Here is a 5,204-nt window from a genome sequence, read left to right as displayed (position 1 = left end):
ACAATTATGACCCGGTGCCATCAATATTTACAAACCGACAATTTTGGCACTGATAAACTGGCAAGTTCTGCATCTTCAAGCCGGATGAAAATCAGATGAGTATTTCAAGACTAATCTCTCCCTAATAATAAAGCACGGATTGAGTCTCCGGATTCACCGTCGCGGCGTTTTTACACAAAGGCCCCTCACTCTTTTTAAAATCAACCCGCACTCCATGATGTTTCATCTATTAAGTGAAACAAAAACGATTCTACATGCACCCGTCTCTCTATCCCCACGAGAACACGAACCATCCCGGCCACCCGGCGCTAGGGTTCCCTCCGCTCCCAGCAACCCTGTCCACTCTCTCCCATCCCCAGTCGTCGTCGTAGCCCCTCGACGCCGTTCGATATCCAAGACGGAGCCTCGGCCGACAACTCCTTGGAGCACGCCGCCCGCCGGTGGATGCCCTGGTTCTGCGCGACCCCGCCAGAGACTCACCTCGCCACCTTGGCGCCTCCCGAAGGATCTCCGCCACCGCCTAGCGCTTCTGTGCGCAAGGATGCCGACGCCTCTCCCTGGTACCTCTATCTCCACTCCCTCTGGGCGCTTCTCACTGCTCCACACCCCTTTCCTCTCCCATCCTGTCCAATGCGGCTCACGGCCTGCTACAAACGCTTGCCGTCTCCCGTGCAGGCCCTCCTGGCGGACAGCCTCCAGCCCACACAAGCTTCCCTGTTTTGGCTCTGTTGGCTACCATGGTTGAGTAGAGCGAGGTGATCGAGAGGGGAAATAGTCACTTGATTTTTGCGGATTATGTTGGGCATGGAGATTGATCTTAACTTTTTGGTTGTCCGCAGATTCAATGATGACAACACGCACACCTTTCCCTGATGCTTGGGCAAAGGCATGTATGTCCGATGTGCAGGCAAAACTTTATAGATGCAGATTACATACATTAGAAATTGCCAACTCGGTGGATGATAAATACTATGACTTGGGACTCAGAAAAAAGATCAACACGTAGGTATGGGAGTTCGGAATATCCAACATTCCCTAGCTACTTCCTAATTGCTTTACGCACTACCTGCAATTGCAAGCTCAATGTGCTTACATTTCAATTAGCTAAATCTCTTTGTTGGCAATAGTTAATAGGTTAGGTGAAGTTTAGAACAATATGTCAATATGGTAAAGCCTTATTTTATTTAGGCTAGCAGCCTGCTATATAAATTATAAGGTGTGTAAAAAATCTCAGTTAGCTGTGCATGGCTTCCTTTGATCGGATCGTCGCTTGAGTAGACGATTTGCCATACACCAAGCTACTACAGGCTGATCACAGTTTAGCCAAGACGAAACTCTCACATATGAGATAGCTACTAGATCAATAGTTCAATTGTTTGCCTCAGGCCATAACCTTGATAACGATAATTTTTTCTTGTACTTACAGATGCAGATTACATAGATCAGGACTTGCTAACTCGGCGTATGACACATACTAAACGACATCAACACGTAGGTATGAGAGTTCGGAATATCCAACATTTGCTAACTACTTTTTAATTGCTTCGTCCTCTACCTGCAATTACAACTTCAGTGTGCTTGATTTTCAATTAGCCAAGTGCATTTGTTGGTTTTAGTTCTTTTCTATATACAATTAATTATCAATAGGTTTGATGATACTTCAGAACAACATATCAATGTTAGAGGCTTATTTTATGTTATTTGGACTAGCAGTTTTTGTTCTGCCAATAGAAATAATAAATGAGGGATTTCCCCAGTTTTTTTCTCCCATGTTGTTTTGACCATGATGTACCAGATTTTCAATGTGGAAAACAATTAGAATTGCACTTTTCAGGGGATGTACTTTAGTTGGTGTGCATGCCTTGGTTCATTGTTGCCTAGACAAGCTAGAGAATTTTTGCTGTGAGAAAATGTATGGACATTTGATGATTAGGGTTAAGAAAATATTATGATAACATGGTTTGGCTTAATACACTAGGTTGTTCGCTACCTTGAGGAGCTCGAGAAACTTATTGAAGTGCTTATATTTTAATTATAAGTTTTGATTCTTATGTTGGAGACATGACTATGCAAGGAAGTGGTGAGAGAATTTTGCAGTAGCTTTATAGTGATGTTTAGATAATTACCATTTAGATTAACAAAGAAAACAACTGGGAGCTGCTTTTAGAATTTCATTTATTATTTGTTAGACCATGATCATCTGCCGATAATTATTTTCCTCAATAGTTTTTCCTTTATTACTGATATTTTCATGGCATTTCAATTGATGCACCCTAATCTAATATCTACAAACTTCATTTACACAACACAATTGATTGTTGCTGATGTAGGTGAGACCATTGACTATTAGAGGTGAGTCGGCAAGCTGTTTTCTTCTATGGTTTGGCATGTAACTTTGTGTTCTCTAGCTCTTTTTAGTTTTATATTTTTCTAACAAACAAGACCAACCTTACCTTAAGAAGAAAAGCATCATTATAACCATGAAAAAAAATCTACTTAAATGTAAGGCTTTTGTTCGTCTATTAAGTCATTACCCGTCTAAACGAGACACAGAAATAATGAATTCTTACATGGTAAGTTTTTGTTTCATTTTCATTCTTTGCCTTATCCCGTGTTGGAAAAGAAGTTCAATTGTTTTTTTCTTCACAATGTACCAAAGATTCTGATGAAAGATGCTTATTTTTCTCTCAGCTTCAAGAAACAGTCACTATATACTCTGTTTTGTATATATTATGTAGTTGTAAGGAGATGTTTTATTTTCTTTATATGCTACTATTTTAACGTCTTGGAAGAGTCCTGAATTTATTGGAGACAACAAAGTGGGCGCACCATTTGAGTTATTTGGCACCTTGATGCAGCAAATCAACACATGTTTGAGCTACAACGGAGGTCACTTAAATAAATGTAACGTGATTTACCCCTTTATTTCTTTATCTCGAGAGACAATGTAGATATATGCATGTGTTTACATTTGTTGTGGTTGCATGTATCCTTGACTTTTGTTAGGCTGGGGACAAGAGTATCAATTTGTATAATGCTAATAATGTTGTCACATAATAGTGTAATGTATGTGTTATTGTGATGTTATCCAGTCAAACTCTTTAGAAAACAATGGTCGCTGCCAGAAGTTGGCTGGGGTGATTGTTGAATATAGATGGGAGCTTCTTTGAGGAAAGCCAAACAAGTGGCTGGGGATGTATCTCGCGGGACTCGATGGTTACAGTTTGGGGAGCAGCAGAGTTGCTTGCTAGCATCTTTTTTTCTTGCATCTACGAACTGATGATGCTTTACTTGCTGTTGTTTCCCGTGGTAGTACATTATGGCTCACTGTTGTTTATGCTCGGACAGCAGCAGAGGAATAGACTCGGCAAGGAAGGGAGCTACTCCAGTGTAGTCGGTGGAATTGACTGGCAAAGTAAATCATGAAGCTCCTGGTTGGACCAAGAGGTAATTCCCTGTTTTCCCTGCACCATGCATTAGTTGATGTAGAATATTTGTGCGTCCAAATAACAACATGAATTTGGTTTTAGTAGTTTCTGAATTATAGCATCAGAAAAATTATGTGGCTTATTTTGGTAGCATTTGTGATGGACCAATATTGTGTTGAAGGCTGAGAATTGGGGCTGCACCTCCTACAACAGTCAGTTTCGTCGGTGGCCTACCAACAACACTGGTGAAGGAATAAGGGTGGCCCGAGACCGATAATAGGGGGCTCTTGAACTGGCAAAGCAAGAAGCCACCATCGCTTCATTGTCCCCGGAGATCGTTTGGTGATGTCCGATGGATATCACGTGACGGAGTGGAGACGCACACTCCCCTGCCCCAACTTTGGTGCCGCCACCTACCAATGCGGGGCACAGTCCTTCCTGACCCAGCCTACATCTTGATTGTAAATTTCTCTCACCTTCTATCTCGTGTTCATGTGGTCGTATTGATTTTGACTTTTGAGAAGTGTTGAAAGAAGATTATGTGCTTCAGACGACTGAATGTCCAGTAATATCATCAACCTTCAGCCAGCAGCGGCTCCGAACTCTTATCACCTCAAATGGTTTAGCATAGATCAGTCACATGTGAGGACGAAAGCTTGGATCAGCTTCTGTAGTCGCTATCTTCCATTTACAACCGAGTTTTCTTATGGTTATAGGATAGAAACTTTGTATTATTTTGCCATCTTCTTTCCTTCATGAAACTAGCTGCAGCAAGTAGCAATTTAAATTGATGCGAGAAAGTATCTATCTTTAATGTCCAACTGAAGATTTTCCAGTTGAAAACATCAACCAAGATACAACAAATCCTCATGGTCAGCAATCTTACCGTTATAAAGTTTCAGTCATCCTTTTAGATAATTAGGCCTGAGCTCGTTAACTTACCATCTTAAGAAACTGTTGTCAAGGTAGTAGTGGATGCTGCAATTGATAATTACTTGTGCTCTGAGATGGTGGCTCCTGAAAATGATTCATCACATCCTTGTGATTTTGAAGACAAAAAAGAAAGAGAGTTCTCTTACTTGCTGGATATACTATTACTAATTGCTTCTGCATTGAGTATCGGCTATATAAGGTGTGCCAGTCCCTTTGACTATTTTGCATGCAATGATATGTTTGGCATGCTTGAAAAAATACAAGAAACTTACTAAGTGGTCAAGGGCACAAAGTAAAACTTACTGTAACTTAGCTACCAATGTGACATACTACTGGTCAGGTTTTACCACTCACCATTAATATGCTGATGGAGTTCTCCAATTCTGAAAACAAATTCACCATGCATTGAATGGATCATTCAATTGTGCAATGCAAATGGTGTGTCCTCTGTTAGTCAGAGGATCTGAGAATCGGGATAGATCAGGATGGGTTTCATATGTGAAATTTTGCTTAATGGATGCTCCAAGTTTCCTCTAATCAGCAGACCTATGGGATATGGGCCTCTGTTTGCCCCTGGTACTCCTGATGCAGGAGCTACACTTCCAGTTTGACTACCCGAGGGAAGGGTCTCGCTTCAGTTGCTTTGGGTCATTATATGTTTTTTTGTTGAAGGGTGGTACATGGGCTTAACCGCGTCCAGAACTGAACTTTAGTAGTAGGGACAGCAAAATTATCTAAAAAATACCGTATAAATGGTCATAGAGTGCCAAATAGTTAAGAAAAACTGTAAAGAAATGCGAACCAAAAGGAAGGGGCAAATTGTTTTCTAATGTTAGAAGTCCG

General features: G+C 41.0%; 1 long non-coding RNA gene across 4 annotated transcripts; it reads left to right on the top strand.

Moving 5' to 3' along the window:
* The first annotated feature begins 247 nt into the window (after positions 1 to 247).
* On the top strand, positions 248 to 4,219 carry LOC123085954 (uncharacterized). 4 transcript variants are annotated; one of them, XR_006440174.1, is made up of 7 exons: positions 249 to 560; positions 676 to 755; positions 840 to 1,006; positions 1,427 to 1,495; positions 2,331 to 2,904; positions 3,352 to 3,447; positions 3,610 to 4,219. It is a non-coding gene; the product is annotated as an uncharacterized lncRNA (long non-coding RNA). The 4 variants fall into 4 exon arrangements; XR_006440173.1 differs by having other exon boundaries at positions 248 to 560; positions 1,427 to 2,904; XR_006440176.1 differs by having other exon boundaries at positions 248 to 560; positions 1,427 to 2,904; positions 3,349 to 3,447.
* Positions 4,220 to 5,204: the final 985 nt, after the last annotated feature.

This window comes from Triticum aestivum, chromosome 4A (assembly GCF_018294505.1).
Source record: "Triticum aestivum cultivar Chinese Spring chromosome 4A, IWGSC CS RefSeq v2.1, whole genome shotgun sequence".
Lineage (NCBI taxonomy): Eukaryota > Viridiplantae > Streptophyta > Magnoliopsida > Poales > Poaceae > Triticum > Triticum aestivum.
This window is presented reverse-complemented; position numbering and strand designations above follow the sequence as displayed.